At 41.4% G+C, this 23,764-nt stretch overlaps 1 protein-coding gene across 34 annotated transcripts in view; it reads right to left on the bottom strand.

The window, feature by feature from the left end:
- Positions 1-16,816, bottom strand: part of PAM (peptidylglycine alpha-amidating monooxygenase) — a 286,547-nt gene extending 269,731 nt beyond the window's left edge. For 19 of the 34 annotated variants that reach the window (XM_043594693.1, XM_043594768.1, XM_043594777.1 and 16 more), the window contains exon 1: positions 15,468-15,699. The gene's annotated coding sequence lies outside the window, so the exon portion shown is untranslated. Of the gene's footprint in view, positions 1-15,140; positions 15,700-15,868; positions 16,037-16,446 lie in introns of those variants that run through there. The other 15 variants (XM_043594709.1, XM_043594821.1, XM_043594853.1 and 12 more) reach the window with 12 other exon arrangements.
- Between the last annotated feature and the right edge of the window lie 6,948 nt (positions 16,817-23,764).

The following is a 23,764-nucleotide window of genomic DNA, read 5'->3' as shown; positions in this document are numbered from 1 at the left end:
CAAAATATGCGTATCTTCACACGAGTTGACCCAGTAATTTTCATTTATCACAAAGAAATGTATAATTCACCTAAAGTTTCCTGTAAATGTATTGTTGCAGCAATGAGAACCCAAGAAGTCTGACTCCAGGTCCTATGCTCAGGGCCAGGACTGGGGTGAAGGTTACTCTTAAACACTGACTCTGAAGGGAATACAACAGCTTTTCAGGTTTGTCAAGTAACACCCGGTAAAACTGGTATTCCTAAAGTCCTATTATTCTGAGCTGTCAAACAGCTTGAAATTGCTATCAAATCATAAAACATTCATTTAAAAAGACATTGTTTCTTGAGCTGGAACACATGAAACCATAGATATTCAAAGGTTTATGATACATTAATAGTATTAAATCAAAAGGTAGTCATAGACTAAACATAAAACCCATCTGGAGTATGGATAAACCCAAAATTGACAGTTTACTTGCAGCAGAATAACACATCTGTCACATAAATTAATGTCATTACTTGAATTTTATTGTTTTTGCAGTTTTGTTGGCATTCAATTTGTAAATTTGCTTTATTTTATAACTGTGTAAATGCTATAAACTAAGACATTTACTCCATGTTGGGATATATTTACATAACATTACGACAAACATAATTAAGTCAAACTGGAAATAAGGATGAAAAGAGACCTTTGTATTTCATAAGTTTGAGAATGCTGTATCTTGTAAATTGCATCATAATCCTAGTACATAAATTCTGAGAAAAACAATCGCAAACCCCTTATGCTCTATCTCACAAGCTTGGTATTAATGGGCAACAGCAGAACATAACCATCAGGATGAAAAGGATGCCAAAAGAAGGACCATTTTCACATGAATTCACCTTCAGAACAAAATACTTCACCTTTGTGAGCTTCAGTTTTCTTCTGTAAAACAGGGATAATGGTTTGCATTGCAGGGTTATAGAAAACAGTAGAAGTACTCCAGGTAGGTATACAACATGTAATAGTAATAACAATAGTAATAGTTAATATTTACTATACAGTTAATCATGTGCTAGGCACTTTGTATGCATTTTATACACACATAACATTTTATATGCATCACTTCAAAAAATAATTACAACCACAACACCACATATAATAGGTACTAGCATATCTTTGTTTTAAAGATGATAAAGCTAAGACACTGAGAGGTTCAGTGATTTGTCCAAGGTCACGTAGCTATTGAAATGGAGAGCTAAGACTTAACCAAAATATATAAGGCCAGGAAGCTGATTTTCTTCTCCTTTATAAAAAACTCCCTCAATAAATGGGAGCAATTATCATGATACTTATGTCCGTAGTTTATTAGAATGAGAACACATAAACATTTCTTCTTTAAAACCTAGCCACAGACCTTCTAGTGAGCCATGGCCTCTGAGGGGGTTTCCGAGCCACTCAGGTCATAAACCTTCCCAGAATGCTATTTTCCAATTGGCATTAGTCTTCTTTCTACAAAATTTGAGACATACAATGCAACTTTATTTTTAAAAGCTTCAAAACTAGCCAACAGCAGTGTAAACATCAATTTCCTCTTCTCAGGATTCTATAAGGTTCCTCCCCCAGTGTTTCCTCCCTTTGTATTCCCATAGTTGATAACTCTAGACTAAGTCACAAGGCATAAGTACACAGTGTTTATGGGAAGGAGCCAAAATCATTGTCACCACCAAGTTTTTTGTACAAATAAAAAAAAAAAATCTTAGTTAACATTGCAAAGTTGGTGTGTTTAAACTCCATACAGGGTTATACTTTAAAAACTAAAACCACTTCTGGCCATTTCCTATGTTTCCCCTGCTTAGAATGTAGTACCAATGACAAAAATCTTCAATTTCATTCCTAACTGGAAAATGGGTTTATTTTCATTTTTTAGAGGCATCTTAGGGGCACCTGGCTGACTCAACTGGTAGAACATGAGACTCTTGATCTCTGAATCATGAGTTAGAGCCCCACAGTGGGTGTAGAGATTACTTAAGGAAAGAAAGAAAGAAAGAAAGAAAGAAAGAAAGAAAGAAAGAAAGAAAGAAAGAAAGAAAGAAAGAAAGAAAGGTCATCCTAAATGATTATCAGAATTATAATTTTTAGCAATGGGAAAAAAAGGTTATTAGGACATTTAGTTCCCAACTACCCTCACATCTTACTGCCCACCCTCCCCCCCCCCACCCCGCCCCAGAATCAAGTATAAAATGTACTGAAATATAAAGGTTTTAAACTGTGACAGGGCTTAACTTCTTTAAAGAGACACTAAAATGGCTATCAATGGGGCACCTGGGTGGCTCAGTTGGTTGGGTGTCTGACTTCAGCTCAGGTCATGATCTCACAGTTTGTGAGTTCAAGCCTTGTGTCAGGTTCTGTGCTGACAGCTCAGAGCCTGGAGCCCACTTAGGATTCTATGTCTCCCTGTCTCTCTCTGTCCCTCCCCTACTTGCTTGCTCTCTCTCTCTCAAAAATAAATAAACATTAAAAAAAAAATTTTATGGGTGTCTGGGTGGTTCAGTCAGACTTCTCAGGTCATGATCTCACGGCTCATGAGTTCGAGCCCTGCATTGGGTGGGCTCTGTGCTGACAGTTCAGAGCCTGGAACCTGCTTCTGATTCTGTGTCTCCTTCTCTTCTCTCTCTGCCCATCCCCTGTTCATGCTCTCTTTCTCTCTCTCTCTCTCAAAAATAAATAAACATTAAAATTTTTTTTAATTTTTTAATAAAATGGCTGTCAAGAATTTATAACTCCCAAAAGCTTAACCAATACCTTGTGGATTTTTTTTTTTTGTATAGCTATGACCTATAAATGGCTCCACTGTACAAAATACTTTTATTATATGGACATGCTAAAATATTATGTTCAAAAACTCCTTTAGGAATCAATGCCTTGAAAATAACTAAAAAAGGGGAAACAATAAGAGAGACACTAGTAAAGTCATTTTTTCAGAGTCTATAGAGAGTGTTTGGGAAAATGATTATTATAAAATATAGTTAGGTATGAATCAGAGTGGGCAATATAAACAGTAGTAGTAGTTATTGTAATAGCAGTAGTGATGAAAAGGAGTGGTAGTTCAAGTGCTCTTAAGTGCGTGACTCCGGGCTAAGTGCATTACATGAGCATCTCCTCTGTTCCAGGGTGGCATAGGCCCCCAAGCCAGAATCCCTGGATTCAAAAAGTGGCCACACCACCTAATATCAATGTGACCTTGGGTATATTACCTTGACCTATGAGTGGCTGATTTTCCTTATTTGTAACTGGAGTAATAACTACCTATGGCACAAAGTTGCTGTGAGACTTAAATGTGTTAAAAATATGTGACGTGTTTAGAACAATGCCTGGCATATAACCAGTATCACAAGGGCTACTGGTGAATTATTATTTTTTTAAGTTTACTTGTTTATTTTGAGAGAGTCAGAGAGAGCATGAGTGGGAGAAGGGCACAGGGAGAGACAGGCAAACAGAGAATCCCAAGTAGGCTCAGTACTCAGGGTAAAGTCTGATTTAGCACTCAATCTCACAGCCGTGAGATCATAACCTGAGCCAAAATCAAGAGTCAGATGCTTAACTGACTGAACCACCCAGGCACCCTGTGAGGAGTCATTGTTGTTGTTATTATTATTATTATTATTATTTCATTTCAGAGATTAGGAAACTGAGGCATAGAGAAAATAAGTCATTTGTCTGAAGTCACAAACTGGTAAAAGTCAGACCTAGAGTCTGAACATAAGGCATTTTAACTCTCAAGTCCATCCTTTTCACTACCTCAAAACAAACAAACAAAAACTGTATTTTTCAAGTATAGAGAATTTACTCAATGAGACAACCAGTATCAATGAAGTTGATGATGCTCTGGAATGACTGCCCCAGAACCTAGTGATTAAGCACCCCTTGGGTCAAATATCTCTACTAGATGCTGAGATTACATGAAACACCAAATAGTCCCAAGTATAGCTTAAAGCTCATGTTTTCAGGAGAAAAAATATACACATTTAAAATGGAACAATGAAAAACTGTCAAAACAAAAATAGCAAAAAAAATTTAAATGACGAGAATCAAGATCTTTCCTGACTCCAGGAACAAATATACTTCTTTCAAATGTTTTCCCCACATGTCTCACTCCTCAACCCATGAAATTTTCTATCTAACATGTTCTCTCTTCAACATATTTTTGGTTGATGTTATCGCTTCAGTCACTGTTTTGACCCTCTGGTGTTTATGTTTAGAAAGTAAAATATATGTCAAAAACTTCGCTTAAGAACAAGGAAAAATCAAATTTTGCAGATAGTGAAGACTAAGGTAGCAATAAATTTAATCTCTTGTGATGATTTTATCCTTCTCATATGAGTTTTCAATTTTTTTCTAGTTTCAGAAAGATGTTCTAGATTTGGAAAATAACGATCAAAACATTTTTTTCTCCTGATGACATCTACTTGATTGCATACCAAGAGGAAATTTATTTCTACAGTAACAGTGAAATCTGAAATTCACTGCTTGCCTTTTTCTTTAAAAAAATTTTACAAAAAAGTATAAGCAGAAATAATCCATGGCTGTTTTTCCTTTAGCAAAAATCTCAACATAGCAATAACAGTGAAACAAATTAATTAAAGTGCAACAATTAAAACCTTTCTCTATCACATAATTATTTGGAATATAAGAGCTATGCTAAAAAAGTTCTGATTGACCAAAAATAGCCACTTTTGTGGTAAAGGTCAAGTATTCAATTTCTATTCACTAAATCTGAATGGCTTCCTACCATAGGCTTCTCAGATGTGATCTACGTGCTAGACTATTAGAAAATAAAAAATGGTCAGACTTTTAAACAGGTCAGCCAGGTACACAGGAAAATACCACCACACCAGCTGCAGGTACCTTTTCTCAGGGCCCCTGTAACAAAGGCTGTCCTGAACACTAGAAGAAGAGGCCGTCTGAAGAGTAACACGAAAAATGGAACACCTTAATGCCAAATATGATAAAAACTCTTGCAAGAGAAGCACTTAAGTATTCTCCAACATCAACAGATAGAATCGTATTAAACTCTTCCCTGCGGTATCAAAAATAAATAAATAAATAAATGAATGAATGAATAAATAAATAAATAAATAAAAGCAAACAAAAAAGAAACTGATGATAATAACAAATATATGAGATTTTTAAGCCTAAGAGAAGAGTGAGTTTTTAATCAACCGAGGCTGAGCCATCTAATAACATAAAAACCACAGATCCTTCCAGACGTTTAGTGGAGAGTGGTTAGTCTGTGTCACAGGACCACATGTGGCCTTCCGGAGAGTCAAAGGAAGCATGCTTAGGCCAAAGAAGCAATTGAAGCAATAAAACTTTTCACACACAAGAGTCTACATAAAGATTATATGAATAAGTAGAAGAATTACATATTTGTTTCCATTCACATCAGTACAATATCTGAAAGAGAAAAGTATGGTTGTCCCTCTCTATTCTAATTTACACCAACTGGAAATTAACAGGACTTGCAGAATTCTTAAATAAGTATATACGTATGTTCAGAATTTCACATGGAACTTTGACCAAGTATTTCATTTATTTTGCCCTATGTCATAAAGAAGATTAGCTCTTACATACCTAACCCATCACCTCTATCAATCATTCTAATACTACACAACTAATTCATGATATTTGTGATTACCATTTCTTCATGTGTATTGAATCATGCAGATGTGAGTTGAATCACATCCCCTAAAAAAGATGTTAAAGTCTTATTCCAGTATCTGTGAATGTCATCTTATTTGGAAATAGGATCTTTGCAAGTGATCAAGTTAAGATGAGGACATTAGGGTGGGCTGTAATCCAATGACTGTGTCCTTATACAAAGGGGAAACTTGGACACAGTGACACAGAGGAATGGTGATGTGAAGACACCAAGAGAATTGCATCTGCAGGCAAAGGAATGCCAGGGGCTCCTGGAAACTGAGAGGAATGGAAGAGATGCCCCCTCACAGCCCTCAGAGGGAACCCACCCTGACCATACACTAAGCTCAGAGCCTCCAGAACCGTGAGACAATATGTTTCTGTTGTGCTAAGCCACCCAGTTTCTGGTGTTTTGTTATAGCAGCCCCAGGAAACTATTACACAGGACATGGACTTGCATGTCCCAAGCTTGCATAGTGAGGCTAGAAGCTCAAGAAGCCTCAAAGAATTCCAGCAGCACACGAGATTCCACACTAGGAACTGGTGTGAAAAACTGGCAATTTAGATGAGGAAATGAAATATGCCCATCTACAGTATTTAAAAATAATGACTTACATTTGTTTAAAACATGTTTAGGGGCGCCTGGGTGGCGCAGTTGGGTAAGCGTCCGACTTCAGCCAGGTCACGATCTCGCGGTCCGTGAGTTCGAGCCCCGCGTCAGGCTCTGGGCTGATGGCTCAAAGCCTGGAGCCTGTTTCCGATTCTGTGTCTCCCTCTCTCTCTCTGCCCCTCCCCCGTTCATGCTCTGTCTCTCTCTGTCCCCCAAAAAATAAATAAACGTTGAAAAAAAAATAGCTATAAAACATGTTTCCTGTGTTTTACTTCATTTACTTCTCACAACCACACTGTGAATGAAATAGGGGAGGATTATCATCTTCATCTTACTGACAAGGAACCTGAACCTCAAAGGGTTGAATGCGTTGGCCAAAGTCGCATATGCATATGGCAGAGCTAGTATTGGTGCCCAGTCTTTTCTAGGAAGAATAGAATCATAAATATTTTAACTTGAAACAACAGTAGCACTTTAAAGTGGTGCCTCTTCCAATGACTCAAGGAACAAAGGAAAAAAATAGTATCCTACAGACTGACTAGGCTGAGGTGCTCAGTGATCCAAATAAAATGGGGTAATTCAGAAGAAATTGGTAGAAAAAGTAACTGGTAACTTACGAACCTGGCCTTGAAGGAAGAGCTGGAAACAGACTAACAAAAAGGAAAGAGGCACCATAGTGAATAAATGTAACATCAAGGAGAAAGATAAAAAAATTATGGGTAAGGCCGAAACAAACATCGGGCCCTTCAAATGACTAAATGGAGAAGTCCAGAGAAGGCTATAATGGAAAATGGGGTTAAAATTTTAAAAAAGGGGTCCTTCCATTGAGCCGATCAAAGGGTTATCATTGACATGATGGACAAGCAGTTACCAATGCCTGACTTTCAGCGGGCGTGTGATGTGATGAAGGAAACTGTCCCAGTAGCAGTGTTAACAACAGTTTAATGGCAGAGCAAAGTGGGATTGTGACTGGTACAGTGTGTGGCTTTGAAAGAGTGGACATGACTACACAGAGTATAATGAATCTCTCTAGATGCTCCAAGTTTCAGCTTCAAGCAAGACATCCTTGACAGCTTACATATTTCTAGACAAACTGGCCTTCTTGGTTTTTTTTGAGGGTGTGGGGGGGTTCTTGTTTCAGCCTCAAGACCTTGTACTAGCTGCTCCCTCCGCTTGGTAGAGGATGTTTGCATGGTTAGCTCCCCCACTTTATTTGGGTCTTTGTTCAAAAGACCCACCTCTTCAGAAGATCGTTCTTGACTACTCTATACAAGAAGACTCTCCCCTTGTCATTCTCCATTCCCTTACATGGCTTCATTTGTCTTTATAAGACTTGTTATTACCTCAAATTATATTTATTTTTAAATTATTGACTAGCCATTACTCTCGTCAGCACATAAACTCCACAAGTACAGGGATCTTGCTTGTCTTATTCACAGCTGTATCTCCAGAGCCTGGCACAAATCTTGGCATAAAGCAGGGACTCATAAATATTTGCTGACTGAATAAAAGAATCTTATTCCCAAATACGGCTGATGTTATCCTCTAAAACACTTTTTAATCCATCTTCACTACCACTCCACAGCATACAAACAGGTGTAAAGCACATGGTCATTTCTACTTGGAATGCAGCAGCCATCCATCTCCTCCCCATGACCAACCACCTTCACAGGGCCTTTGCACAAACTTCTGTCTGCTGTCAGGACCATTCTTCTCCCCATCCTCTCTCAAATTCTCCACCTCATTTTTCAGATATTAATCGAGTGTTACTTACTCGGGTTCCTGTTACACAAGCCCATAATACCGTATTGTTCTATTCAGAGCATTTAACTCTGTACATTTATGTAATTTTAGTTGCTGTGGGTATTTTTAAATTAATGATTGTCTTCATCTTGGACTCTTCACTCCATGAAAGCACAGATCATGAATAATTTGCTCCCTATCGAATCTCTAGGGTCAAGAACAGTGCCTAGTACATGACTGGCACCGAATAAATATTTGTTGAATAAGTGAAAGAAGGCACCTTGGTAGGAACCAAAGAGCTAGAAGCCAGTATCAAATACATATATAAAAACTTTCCACAAACACTGAAGAAGAGCTGAAGACAAAGATACTAGTGAAAATGTACAATATGATAACAAGCTGGCACTAAAACAGGAGGAACAAGGGGAAGCCGAGGGCAATACAAACTTTGAAACAACACTGACTACAGACTGGAAAAGAATGGGACGAAGGGAGTTTGTTACATTAAGAACTAGACAAGAACCAGTCCAAACAATTTGCTAAAACTACATAGTTATGACTTAGGTAATGACAGTAACTAGGTGAAAGGTTACATCTACATATCCTATTAAGGACTCCTTGACTCATCAGTCTCTCTGGAAACAATTGCCTCTGCAAAGAAACTATTCAAACTTTCCTTCTTGGCATTTGCTCTTATAAAAATTCTCAAAAAAGTCCTCAGTCCCCGGAAAATGTTTTAAAGACATTTCACTGTGGTCAATTAGGCATAGAGCAATAGCTAAGTGAGGCAAGGTCCATGGAGGAAATGGCATATAATAGAAAGAACCCACTTTGCTACTGATTAAAGCCACTCATGTATGACTTGAGGAAATGTACACACTAAAAATTTTTGAACACCACAGGAAATCAGGGGTTAAAGGACAAAGCCTGATTTGTAACCCTCAACTGTTGCTGTTTTTATCACCTAATGCTGAATCCATGTAATTCTAAATTCTGAGGGAAAAGGGAGAACTTGCTGGTTTTTCTTTATTTCAGGCTTCTTTTAAAATAAGAGGTAACATGGACGTGAATGAAAAGCAACCTAGTACCATCTCCTTTCATTTGAGCCCATCAGTGACTCATGCAATAAACAGCCAAGTCTCCTGGGTTTGTTTCTGAGAAGGGCACAACAGTTTCAACCACATACTCCAGTTTTACTGGAGCCAGTTCTCCAAAGATGATTTACCACACCCTGCCTGCGAAAGGACAGCATGAAACTGCTGAGAATTCTGATCTTCAGAAATACAACAGACAATGATTACTTCCAATTTCATGCTGTTGATATGAAGAGAAAGGAGACACAAGGAAATGCAAGCCTGAAGTGTGCTAACAAAACTGTGGCAAACAAAACAGAAAGGGAAAAACGAAAGCATGCTAAAAAACTGACTGTGTGAGATTTAGGCTGGGAGGGGCGGGAAGAATACAGGGAAGATCACAAACCTTTTCCACCCCTCCAGAATTAAGATTTCAAAATTCACACACACACAAAAAGACATGGAGCAAAGTAACACTGAAACACAAAATGGAGTAAAAGCTCACTAACTGAGAAATTTATGCAGGGGACTCTACATTGGTACAAACCCTAACAGCACATGATCCAGCTCTCCCCAAATCTATTAAAACCTGAAGAGTATCTGTGAAAATAAGGGTTTGTCTATGCATTTAGCAGGGTAAACAAGAGCTATATGTGTAGCCTACACAAATTTTCTTTAAATAACACAGAAGCCCTCCAGTTATATGCAAACAACCATCCCATCGTCTTGCGACTTCAAAATTAACCTGTCTCTTTTATAAAAGTCTTCTGTGAAAGAGTTCTAAAAGACAGCCATAGCGTACTCTGGGTTATGCATGTAAGAACTTGTGAACAATAAATGCAATTTTAAAATATTCTAAAACTCAAATTTTTAAAACTTTGAAATTGTCTTCACGTACGAACCATTTTATTACACTAGAAATACGTACAAGCAAATTTCTTCTGCCACACGTAAATGAAATTCCCCAAATCTGAAATTTTTTATAGGGCATTTCTAGCCAGGGAAATAGCAGGTGGTAATATGATTCTTCCCTAAGGGCCTCTGCCTTCATTTTTTTTAAATTTCAACCACTGTCCTTTGTTTTGCTTATGCTGTACCTACATGACTGCAGTCAATTTCACAGTCAATGCAGGTAAAAAACCGTCCTCTGAGGCTGCCACTGCTGTTGCCTGGGCCTACAGAATGACAGAAAGAATGATAGAAATAATGTTGTGCTTCTCCTTCCCGGGACTTGTGGTCCATGACCTCCTCAAAATGAACTGCCCTCCCGCCACCCCCCCCCCACCCCCGACAGAGAGGGGATCTGCTGTTTTTATCGTTTCCTGGCATTTTCTCCCACCCACGTGGTGTCACTGAAAGTTGTGCTGTAAAGTACTACTTTTTTTTTCTCCGGTTTGAATCTAGTTTGCTCTGTCCTCCAGGCTGCCCCTTTAAACTCCCTGAATCAGAGCCACTGGGAATCTTGTTCCTTTCCTCCATCCTCTATATGAATTCAGATGGCACAGCTGGAGGGCAGAAGGAGCAGCCTGGGTGCTGGTGGACTGGCAGTGTTCCAGAACCTCCTTGCGAATGCGCACCTCTTATCCTTTCACAGTAAACATGCCTAGTAGATGAAACTGAAGACAGTGTGCAGAAGTTCAAGCTCCTTTGGGCACAGATCCTATCTCCACATGATACTGAGGAATGCCATATACATGGAGAATTTCTGTTGCCACATGGCCCTCGTCTGTCCAGTCTCCAAACTGACACTTTAGGTAATTTTCTGCTTTTATTTTCCCAAGAGGCCTGAACCAAATACTGCGTTGATTATCCAAACTGAAATATTTCCTTTGTATAAAGGAACTCCTATGAGCCTAACATGAAAACAAGTTATCATTTTTAGGCTGTCGAAATCAACAACTCATCTCAACTCACCCAAGAACACACAAAAAAATCTGAAGCTTTAAACCAGCAATCCCTGGTAGAACTTCCTGCAGTGATGGAAATGTTCTGTATCTGCTCTTCCCACAACAGTAGCCACTAGCCACATGTGGGATTAAACACTTAAAATGTGGCCAGTGTGATAGAGGAATTAACATTTTTTTTAATTAACTAAAATTTAAATTTAAACAATGTAGCTAGTGGCTTTAAAGAACTGTAAAGGATCTTAGATTTTACCCAATTGGCAAGCTAACAAATAAGCATGCCACAGCTTTATAGACGCTGGGAGAAGACAGGAGATTGCTAAGTATGAGACAAAGGACTACACTACTCACGGAAACAGCAATAGCAAGGGTATTAATACAGTTGTGCCAGCTCTTTGAAACCCAGTTCCCACAGTATGATGCAAACAGGGCAAGTGATACCTAATGATTGCATTGCAGAAGGGGGACCCGGAGCTTAGAGTACCCAAATCTCTTACACTAGACAGTCAGCTCTTCTTAAAAATCCAGGGCCTCTGGGACGCCTGGGTGGCTCAGTTGGTTAAGTGTCCGACTTTGGCTCAGGACATGATCTCACAATATGTGAGTTTGAGCCCCGCATCGGGCTCTGTGCTGACAGCTCAGAGCCTGGAGTCTGCTTCAGATTCTGTGTCTCCTTCTCTCTCTGCCCCTCCTCTGCTCATGTTTTGTCTGTCTCTCTCTCTCTCTCAAAAATAAACACTAAAAACAATTTTTTTAAAAACAACAACAACAACCAGGGCATCTGGCCATACAAGGCCTGCATCCCAACCTGACAACACTTGACTGGAGTTGAGTATCACTGTTTCTTTTGAACAAAGCCTGGGTTCTGCAGGTGCCACACCTCTCCTTGCCACTCTCATTCATTTATTCTTTTACATTATCTACCTGACTTCCATTCTAACGCATCATGCTCTGTTTGTTCCCCTTGGTCTGGGACATTCCTCAATCCCCAACTTCTGCAATTGCTAATTATCATTAATTCTTCAGGTTTTAGTGTATTCACAGTAAGCTTTCCCTACCCACCACCAGCCCAAGTACAATGAGGTGATGCACTGGAGGACACTCTCGCACCCAGGCCCCCACCATCCCATCTCCTGTGGTTCTCTGCATTACCCCTATCATGGCACGAATCACATGAGATTATAATTTTCTGTTTACAAGTCCAGATCCCTCCCCAGACTCTTAAGGTCATAAAAGAGTGACTATGACTATCTTCTACGCCACTGTATGCCAGTGCCTAGGAAAAAGTCCAACACACAGTAGGAGCTCAATAAACATTGCTGACTAAATAAACAAACATTAGCTGAAGAATGACCAATTCAAAATATTGGGGAGGGGGGTGACGTATAGTTTTGTTTTTGCTTTTATTTTTTAAATGTTAAATAACAATTTAATTTTATTTATTTTTAAATTTTGAAACATCATCCCCTGCCCCAAGAAACTAAAATAACTACTTTAGTAGAGAAGTAGGTTTTGTACTAAATAAAGGCAATGTGCTAAGCGCATTTCATCCTAATAACAGTCCTTTGAGCTAGGTACTTCCATTATCCCCGTTTTGGAGATGAGGAAACTGAGGACTTGGGAGGTTAAGTAACTTACCATTACATGACTACTAAATGGCAGGGCAGGATTCAAACCCAGGCCCACCAGAACCCAAATCCAAAAGTTTTAACCATATACAATTTACAAACATGAGATTTTTAATATACCCTAGATGATAAAAGACCACCCAGGGTTAAGAAAGGAAGGAAGAAAGAAAGAAAGCCACAGAACTATTAGTCAAGCAATATGAATTATAGATCTACTCTTGCCACCACTAACTAGCTGTCCAACCCTGGGTAAAATGAAGGTCTTATTCTCTACACAAGTACAGTAAATGACAGGAGATAAAGATGACCAAAACTCCTCCAAGGAGACTTGAGAGAACATAATACCAACAACTTTATTCAGAGACTTTTTTTGTAAAGCTATGTGTGTGTAGTTTTAACAATTAGCTTTTACTAGTTAAAGGAGTTAAAAGGGGTAAATAAAGTTCTTACATAAGAAGCTTCCTGGCTGAAGACTCATGACTATTTACCAAACCGCAGTTTCCAGAGCAATGACAGGTCTTTAATCTCAACTCAAAATGATAAAAAAAAAAAAAAAAAAAAAAAAAAAAAAAGGTGCTAAGCAAAAAGGCCAAGTGTAAAGTTAATTTCATCTCCCTCAGGATGCCCTTCAAGGTGGCTTGCCTCACTGACAAGAACCAGAGATGTCACTAATGTTGCACCAAATACAACACAGCCTGGTCAATCTTTTCCAGATGGAATTCTTGCCCATCCTTTGTGCCAAGCTAAATTCTTTTAAAATGGGAAAAACAAAAACAAAACAAACAAACAAACAAAAAAACACAACCTCTTACTGAGAATCTTGTAACTGTTTCAGTCAAATTTCCAGAGTCAATCCAGGGCCCATAGGACTTGAAGTGTTCAAGTTTCAATTTATTAAAAATATTACATTCCATCTCTGTACTTTTTCTAGTCGTTATAATTTCCTTTCTCAACGAGCTGAGAAAAAAACATATGGGCACCATAAATTGACTTGACTAAAGAGAGCTGAATTAGAATTGAACTTTCTATAGCTTTTAACATTTGATTACCATATCATATATGCATGGATACTTTTTCTGAGTTTTCGTTCTAAAAATACAGAATTTATTTTATTACAAAGAATGCCTCCCATTTGGTGAAATAACATTTGAAATTTCACTTCAGAAAACACTGGCTTAGGTAAACTTTTTATTTCAACCTATTAAGTAGATTCACCAAATTAATTATCTTAAAGGGCCTTCAATAATGTATTCTTGATATCATTCTACTTGCTGTATGTAGTATTAGGATATATTCGATGTTCATATACAAATAGGAAGTAAAAATATTATTCTCTAATTTAGACTGGAAGCCTCTTTAGGACAAGGAATATACTGTATATTTGTCTTTTTAAGCACCTATCACCATGTATTGTACAATACAGGAACTTAGGAAATGTCTACAAAATCAGGAATTCATGGATGGTGGGACTCAGACATTTAATATGAAGTCTAAAGCTGACTTTCTTAGGCCATTTACTTGCTTTCTTCATACAGTAATTAGAATGGTGCTAACCATGCTTCTTGTGCCTATGATTTTAAACTGAAAAGTTGCCAACGATAGAGTATCTTTTCTTTGAGCTAAATGTCTAAACTTACCTACTAAAATAAAGGTCTACTTCCTGAATTTTTAGCAAATTTAAATTTCAGTACAGATGGAAAAGAGATTGTAAAGGTTGGCAAACATCGGAAGCACACACAATTCTCGTTTACAAAGAACGAGGCCAGTAACGATCTTCCGCTGTTTGAATTCCTACGGCCATAGAAATCTATGTAAGGTCCCTGGCTTGGTACTTCGGGTTCGGTGGGGAAGACACGATTTCAACCCTGAACACTCCTGACCCGATCCAGAAACACGAGCCTTTTATCCCAGAAGAGCTACACGCCCAACCACCTAGAGACATAATTACATCTCAGCAGAAGCACCTGAACTCCGATGATTAGAACACAGGACCCTCCATCCAGCAGCTTCCCGAGAGACGGGCGACAAGGCTCGAAGTCGAGGAACACCCCTAAGTCATCCCACTGGATCTTCACAACGACCCTCCGCGGTGGGCAGAGGGGACGCACGTTTCGCAGACACCAACCCAGTGCCCAGGGGTCGAGTCCCAAGGCCACGCAAACAGGAGGACGACCGAGACCCGACTGAAATCCCGACTGAGCGCCAAGTGGCGGCTATTTCCATCCCGCCTCTGCGATCACCCTTGGCGGGCGCACTAGTCTGGCCGGCAGAACGGCGGGAAGGAGGGCAGAGCTGGGCAAGGACGCGACGGGCGAGAGCGAATTTCCACCGCTTCCCGGCACTTCCCCGCCGGTTCTCGAGCCCCCCCCAGGTCGCTCCCCAGCTCCAGCCCCTCTCCCCGCGCGGCGGACCCCGCTTCCCCCCAAACTAGTCTCAGGGGCAAGCCGGGAACCAGGGAGGCTTTCTCACCGGCACCGAGAGTTCCCGAAGTTGGGGGCAGAAAGAACGAATTAATGCGTACGAATTAATGGGTGCAAGAAGTGCGAGGGTGAGAGAGCCAGGAGGGGGTGACCCCTCTCGAAGCGGCCGAGGCCGAGGCGGCGGGGCGGGGCGGCCAGGGAGAGACCAGGGGAGCGCGAGGAAGGCTCAGTCCCGGCGACCCTCCCCGGCCGAGGCGCTGGCTTCCCCGGGACCCGCAGCCGAGGAGGAAATCAACAACCGCGTCGGGCGCCGAGGGGGCAGTGTCGGCGCCCCGGCCCCAGCATCTGCCTAACTTCCGAGCCCCCTCGGCGCTCCCACCCCAGCCTCGCCCGGCCCGCCCCACGGCGGTGGCGGCGGCGGCACCAACCTGCGCGGCCGCGGGCACAGTCCGGGACGGAAGCCAGAGCCTGCCGGCGGCGAAGCGACGGGCGCGGCGGGCGGAGTTAGTTGGGAGGCTCCGGCTCCCTGGGCGGGGACAGCCTAAGCACGCGGCGGCCGCGGTGGCGGGGGCTCCTTCCTCCTGCCGCGCGCGGGGCCCAGCCCGGTCCGCCGCTCGCCCTCCCCTCCCGGGGACAGCTCGCAGTCCCTCCCCCGGGGCGGCTCCGCGGTTCCCGGCCGCCCCCGGGCCCGCCTGCGCTCCGCCCCTGCCCCCTGGGGCGGGGGGACGCGGGGGTTGGGAACGAGGTCCCCGCAGAGTCACCTCCTGGTCGCGCGCAGCTTGCCGGGGTTTCCCTGCGGGGATCGCTCTTCCTGGGTGTTTACACTTACGTGAGGGCAGGAGGTGGGCAAGAGCTGGGGCTCGTTCTTGAGCCTGGGCAGGGGGTGAAGGGCGGGCCTGAAAGTCTCCTTTTGCTCCGCCCGAGTCCCGTGTCCCTTAAAAGCAGCCCTGCGAGGTGGCCACGCCGGCTGCCCGGAAAGAGGCCGAGGAAAATGTCCGCCCAGCGAGGGGCTGGGAGGACATTTCCCGAGGGAACCGAGGACCCCTCCCCCGCCCCCTCCCGCTCCTGCCTGGGGCTGGGAACTCTGGCACAGAGAGGGTAGGCAACTAGCAGACCGGGCACCGGGGGTTGAACCTGCGGAAAAGGTGCGGTTTCTAGTCACACACACACCCTAAACCGGTCCCTGAGTTCAGGTTCCTCGCTCACCTCTTCGCAGTCCTTTCCTGCCCGCACCCCAGGCCTAGGGGCATCCCCTTTCCTAGCCTGGCTTCCCACTTAGGTCTGCACGTCCTCCGCCCCGCCCAAATCTTAATCCTGCAGCGCGCCCAGCGCGCACTCTCTTGACCACTTCTACCCTAAAGTGCGGGCGGGCAAGGAACTAAGGAGCCAACTCCCTCCGGGCCTCACCTCAAAGCAGGAGGAAACAGGGTGCCGAGGATCCGGGTAGTTTCGGCGGGAAGGTTCTGTACCCATGAGGTGACATGCTGAGCGTTACTGATCCCACAAATTAATACGCGTACAATTCGAGGGCCGTGTCTGCCACTTTCTGTATCCCATTACAGGTGAGCTCTTGGGTACATGCACCGTGCTTTTTCCCTCCCCAGCGCCAGCCGTTTCTCATCTCCCTAAATCCCACTCTGTCTTCTCCCAGCCTCTCCCATTCCAGCTGGTTCTTCAAATAGCAGATCCTCCTGGGGTCTTGGGGGGGGGGGGGGCGGGGAGAGTTGGGGGATTGGGGAGCGAAGAGCAATCTGGGAGGAGAAACAGTGAAGAGGAAGAAAAGCCGGTGGACTGAGGGCAGGGAAGGAAAATACAAACCGAATGAAAACTCAGGAGATAGGCTGTGAGGCAGAAAGCAAAGCCCTCCAGCCATAGGGCAACTCCAAGAAAGAAAATCCATTTCTCCCTTGGGAAAGCATCAATGCTTGCAGTAGACAGATTGGAAAATTTGGACTATCTCCAGCAGAATTCCCAGAGAGCAGTGGAGTCACGGATAAACTTCAGGACCTAGAGCATGCCTTCACCAGCTCCACTTCCCTCCTAAATTCCTGGGAAGTCTGATAACCCCTCTAGCTCTTGGCCAAAGATGAGTAATTCATCCTGGGAAGTGATGGGTCATTGAGGAGATACAAGGAAACAGCTGGGTCAGGTTTACAGCTGGCCTGGCTGTTCTTCTGCCTTAGGCATCCTCTAACTCACTTATCCCTCCCTCCTGGCCTGGGTTATTTACTGAAACAAACACTTGGAACCCTCCCTTGAACTAAGAAGTCTCTTTTGATGAGAAAAGAAGGAAGTGGGGAGGGATGGAAGTCCTAAGACTATGGTGGTTGTTATTTTTAAGTTCAATTCGGTGTATTTTTATGTCAAGATAATTTTCCTTTCCAAGATAAGAGAATGGCTGGGACAGCACTTTCTATTTTACCTGATGGCAACCCTCTCTCACAGTCTCGAGAGGGTGGGCACAGCCACAGCTTCACCTGCACTGACACAGAGCCAGTCTGCCTGAGGAAGTCCCCCCCAAGCTCAGAAGTCAGACATCACAGCCTCAGAACGTTCCAGTCTGTGTGCAGTCCAGCCACCGAGCACACACAAGCTTAGCACCAACTTATGGAAGAGAGCCAACCACCCCCACTTTGTAGGTGAGAAGATTCTTTTCTCCTGGCCTCAGGGCTCCACCTCCCCTGAGCTTTGCCCTGTAGAAGTGCCATTACAGAACCATCCCTGGTGTCCCACTGTTACTATTGTAAAGGCTACCTCAATTTCAACTATGAAATCTCCTTTCCTCATTTCTGCTAGTGCACAAAAGGCTAAGCCATTAAAAGTCCCAGAGGCTAGAAGGGCCCTGCCCTAATAAGAAGTTTCTTCTTCTCTTCTCATTAAAAGAAAAACCATCTCTGAAATGGAGTCTTATTAAACTTGCATCGTTTCTGAATATGGTAATCCCTCTATACCTATTAGTTATTTTGATCTTATATATATGGTACAATCCTATGGCAAAAAGTGTCCAGCCAGCTGATGGGGATAAAGAGTCCAGTTTTTTTCCCCTAGGAAAATTCTTGTAGCCAAAAAGAATGGGAGAGTTTATTTACAGGAAGGAGAATTGGTCTCAGGAAGTATTACAAAGTACACTGAGATGGGCATGTCCTCCTTAAACCCCTCCTGCTTCAATTTGCCTTCGCAGCAGCCTCATCCACCGAATATTGCCAGTTCTCCAAGCCAATCCACCTCACAGAAAAGTGTTAGGGACTTCAGATGCTGTTGCCTACCAGTGTTTGTCGTGGGAAAGAGTGACATTTTGAGCAGAAGTGACAGAATAAAAGGAGATCCATGGAAAATCTTTCCTGTACTCTTTTAGATCTTTCTGGTAGTCATTTCATTGTAAAGACAGGTCCAATGGACAGAAGTTATCCTGGACGGTTGGGGAATGTGCAGGCCTACGGGCTTCTCTGAAAAGAAAGAAAACTGCATCCTTCTACATTCTGCAACTCTTCCAATAAGATCTAAGAGCACCCAACCCTGATTGAGAACAGAGGGCTATATTCAGTAGTAGAATAAGCTTCAAATTGGTTATATCAAACAGTCAAATTTGCTTATGCATATACAGAATGGCAAGAGAAAATATTAATTTCAATTTACAAGTCATCAAAAAGCACCTTGAGGACCACATAAAGAATAGAGCCATGTTAAAGTAATATATGTGTGTTCTTTCACAAATAAATTTTCCTCTGAAATACAGACATCTGTCATGGAGTCAATTATCTTGCACAGCATGTGCTATAAAAGCACATAAAAGAAATAATATACTACATTGCTTATTTGAAAGTGATCAGGAATATGCAGCTTCATGCTGGCATGTCTTTAATTTCATGGTGTTAAGAAAAAACTATAGGAGTATGAAATAGCAAACCCTTTCCTACTGGAGTACTAATTCAATTATGTACCATGATATATGTAGGAGGAAAAATTTTCTTCATAAACTGGCAGAAACACTATGGAACTATTTTCTTGTCTTCCTCTACTAGCCCCTGTAGAGAGAATGTGAACATGAAGTTTCCTTTGAAAACAAAGGAATCACCACACTCTGATCAGCTCCAGGGGTGTGCAGAAGAACAAGGCTGGAAATGGCATTCTAAGGACATAAATTATCATTTAAATGAGGCTTGATTCTTATGAAATTTATGCATCAAATAGACCTCAAGATTTGAAAAGTGCAATAAGAGATAGTTAGGCCAAGTCAAACTTCCTTGATGTAATGCAAATATAAAACCTTTTTCTCTTTTTCTTTTCTCAGGCAAACTCCCATTCTCCCCTCTTTCACTGCATGATGCACACATAAATAAAATACCAAAATATTTTTCAGAAAGCCCTGCCAGGTTAAGTACACAGAGCCTTCTTGAATACCTCATATTACTTGTGACACTTTAAAATAGATTTTAAAAAAATTCTTAAGAGGAATATCTTAATAGCTTCCCAGAGAGTAGAATGTATTATCATTGCAGTACAAAGGGCATCATTCATTTCTAATCCTTGGCTCAACAGGTGTTCCCTGCCCAGGCTGTGGTTGACACTTAGAGGGCCTAATTATGATTCATATATCCCACGTTCCCCAGGAACTAGTCCCTCTAATTTCATAGAATCCCCTTATTTGGGGAGGAAAATACATTTCAGTCTTATTGGCTAGACATAGTGATTCTCAATCCTGACTGCATGTTAAAATGATCTGGGGAGCTTTAAAAATCCTGATGTCTCAAGCCTGCCTCAACCAAATAATCAAGACTCCATGGAGGGTGGAGCCCGAGGATAGGTATTCCTTTAATTCCCTAGGTGGTTTTTATTTGCACTCAGGGCAGCCACTGGCAGCATGTGAACACGTAGCAAATAAAAATAAAGCTATTCTTTTTTAATATACTATTTAATATGAACTGACCTACCAATCGGGTGCACTTTTTTACTTTTTTTTTTTTTTTTTTTAAATCATGAAAGTTGTTAATTTGGTTTGACAAGGTAAGTTTTCCTTACCAAATTATGTTCTCTCTACCTAACTTTTTGGCTAAGATAGCGAGGCTAGCTCACAATGAAAGTGCATCACCTACCCTGGTTTTGGTGATTTTTTACTGGAATCAAAGCCATGGATCACTTTAGGAAAATAGACTTGGGGAAAACCGAATCTTATAAGTCTTAAATTCCCACAAGTAATCTCCTTGAGCTATTAAACCATTATCCAATTTAGCCTTTAAAAAACGGATACATGCTATAATTAATTATTTCTATAAAGTCCAAGGTTTAGAAACAAAATCATTACAAGAACAACCAGGATCATCAGTTTTATGTAGATTCAGCACTAATGAAGAAAGAAATATTTGATTCTGAAAACGGAGTGTCAAAATGCTTCTGGCAATTTCACGTAAGTAGTTAATATTTTGAATATGCTTATGGAATGAAAATAATCTAACCTGAAAGAGAATACATGATAGGTTTTATATACAATATCATATTTAAGCCATAAAAGCTCTCTTCATACAATTTAGCATGCTTGGATAAGAGAGCAAGGTGGGAAAAGAGGATATAAGAAAGAAATCAGTTGATAGGAAATTGACATATTGGAGAAGGTGAATGAGTTAATAGTGTTTCGCCAGTAGAGATTACAAGGTCAAGTTAAATCTGAGTTGCTACTGCTTTCCTTCATTACCTTATTTGGAGTGACTACTAGCAGTTTATAAAGGTGGTGTGGCAGAGATGAAGGCTAGAATAGCCACTGAGTCACTAGAAATTTCTGCAAATCAATGACTCCAACAATGCTCCATGAGCTTAGATTTGTTTAAATAAGAAATTCAGTTAATTTCTCACCAAATGGACTTACTTGATTTCCTAATAGAAAGTGGCAATCCCCCATATTTTTCAAGTAGAAAATATACAAATGGTTATTAGTACATGTAAAGGAAATTAGAAGGACTGATAGATTCTTTGAAATTATTTGCGTATGTGACCTCAATTTTGTTGAATTTTTTAAAAAGGTTTATACTTTTCCGGACCTTCCAAAATAACATGTAATACATTTATTGTTAGAAAGTGACCAATGTTATTTTCAAAAGGCATAATCTACATCCTTTGTCATAGCATCCTGTTTCTTTTCAGTGACTTGAAAACTGAAAATGAAGCAAATTTGCTTCACAGTTTTCTTTCTCATATTTGTATTTTCGTTTCATTTTACACCTGTAAATTTGCCTCTCTATTTTAGGTTCTTAGTGGGATGGCAATGGAGATTTGTTTTCAACAACAACAACAACAAAATCCTGGATATGTAAAGAATGACAAAATTTCCAGTCCTATTTAGCAGCAAGAAAACCACATATGAGTGTTACTTTTTTTTGTTTTTATCATGAACCAAAAAAAGCTTTTCAAAATAGCATACAGGAGGTCAGAATACCTGATTCTCCTTATTGTGCATTTATTGCTGATGAGTTGTGCGACATGCACATCACTTCTCCTCTCTGTCCTTTTTCCAGTACATGGTGAGAGGTTTGCCTAAACTTCAAGTTTCTTCAAAAATAACATAAGATTATTTTATGGGGAAAAAAAAAAGCAAAAGTTCACTCAAGGAAGTGCTTTGGGATTAGACCCCTATGTTTCTGAAATACTGATGGCTACAAAAAACAAGTACATATTTTTAAATGCCTGCTTTTTCTTGAGGCTTGGGCAACCAGGCACTCTGCTCCTGCCCTTTGTGGAAGGTTTTCTGTTGGGAGGAGGCATTAGTGGGTATTTTTACTCTCCTGAGATCAAGGCCTGAATCTCCTCAGGAAAGGACACCTGAGACACTGAATGCCTGAATACCTGAAGCACGTATAGAGGGATTGGTCACAGTCTACTCTGGTCATTGGCAGCCACTTTGGTCCCAGAAGCAAAGCAATCAACAGCAGATGGTCAGTAACAAGATGGTTGTGTAGGGATACAGGTAATGGATCCAATGATAAGTTTCCCTGTCTGCAGTCCATCCATTTTCTCATCTCACCATGCTGACTTTACTGAGTTTTGGAGAATGAAGGGAAAGATATGGGTTAATGCTTAGGGAAGCTCTATGAGAGACGTCTGTAACAGCTGCAGGAGAGGGAAATGATGGTGTTGTGACCTGCAGAGCCGCCCAGGGTAACGGTGCCTGATGGTGAAACACTTATGACCTTTAAATTGTCTGGGATGGGAAATATAGTAAAAGGCAGCCCTTCCTATCAGTCCAGCTAGGTGGAGGACTGGCTAACTGAGTGTTAAAGAGAAGACATCTGAGGATGGGATTATTGACAGCATTTGGGTCACATGAGATCTCTTATTTGTTGAAGGCTTACTATGTGTCAGGCACTGTGCTGTGCTCCTCACCTGTTGCATCTTTCTGTCTTCCCAGGAAAAAAAATAGAAAAATGTACTGAAGCAAATGATAGTTCTTATCCTTTGTTACCATGGCTGCACTATTAATCACCACTCCATGGCCACATGTTAATAATTATGTGGCTTTGGTTTTCATTTTATAATTAAAAAAAAAATCCAATGTGGTAGGCAGAATAATGGCTTCCAAAGATGTCCTCTGATCCCTGGAGGCTGTGACCATGTTACTTTACATGGCAAGAGACTTTGCAGATATGACTAAGACAGGGAGATTTTCCTGGAGTATCTGGGTTGGCCCAGTCCAATCACATGAGTCCTTCAAAGTGGATAAGGAAGGCAGGAGAGTTCATCAGAGAGATTCAATGATGGGAGAAGAGGCCAGAGAGATAAGACATGACAAAGACTTAACTGCCTTTCTGACTTCAGAGACAAAGAGGGCTATAAGCCAAAGAGTGCACATGGATTTAGAAGCTGGGAATGAGCCCCAGCCAACAGCCAGCAAGGAAAAAGGATCTTCAGTCCTACAACCCCAAGAAACTGAAGTCTGTCAATAATCTAGGTGAGCAAGAATGTCGATGCTCCCGTAAGACTCCAGAAAGGAACTCAGCCTTGCCACACTTTGGTTTTAGCTTAGTGAGACCCGCTTGGCACTTCTGACCATAAAGCTGTAAGATAAAAATAATTTTGTGTTTCAAGATGCTAAGTTTGTGGTAATTTGTTACAACAATTATTGAAAAGCAATGCATCCACTATATCTTGAATGAAAGCTACGACCCATGACTCTTTACCTCTGGCTCCTAGTACTTTGCATGGAATTGACATTTAGTTTGAATAAATATTGGGTGATGAAAGTAAGATAAAAGGGAGGGAGAGTAAGAAATAGTATGTTAGTTCCTGGACCCCTAGTCCAACTTGTGTATGTGGACTCTGCCCCATACCAACAAACAATTCTCAGGAAGTGTGTGAGAATTCAACTCAGTTCAACTCAATTCTGACACTATCTACCTGGAGATAGCATCAGATTCCAAAAATAAAGGGTGCATTCTCACAGGACCACCCTCCACTTCAGGTTCCAATCACAAGCTCAGATTCTTACCTGTACTTCTGACCGAATGTCTATAAATCAGAGGTTCCCCTGGCCCACACCTTGGACTCAATTTGCTAGAACTCAGGAAACCCATTTACTCACTGGATCACTGATTTATTACAAAGGATATTAAAGAATACAAATCAACAGCCTGATGAAGAGGTATATACGGTGAGTCCCAAACAAAGGAGCTTCTGTCCTCATGGAGCTTGGGCCTGGCACGGTGGCACAAGGAAACATTCTGATTCCCCAACCAGGAAG

Source organism: Prionailurus bengalensis, chromosome A1 (genome assembly GCF_016509475.1).
Source record: "Prionailurus bengalensis isolate Pbe53 chromosome A1, Fcat_Pben_1.1_paternal_pri, whole genome shotgun sequence".
Lineage (NCBI taxonomy): Eukaryota > Metazoa > Chordata > Mammalia > Carnivora > Felidae > Prionailurus > Prionailurus bengalensis.
Note: the sequence above shows the minus strand (reverse complement) of the source record. Positions and strands in the feature narration are given on the sequence as shown.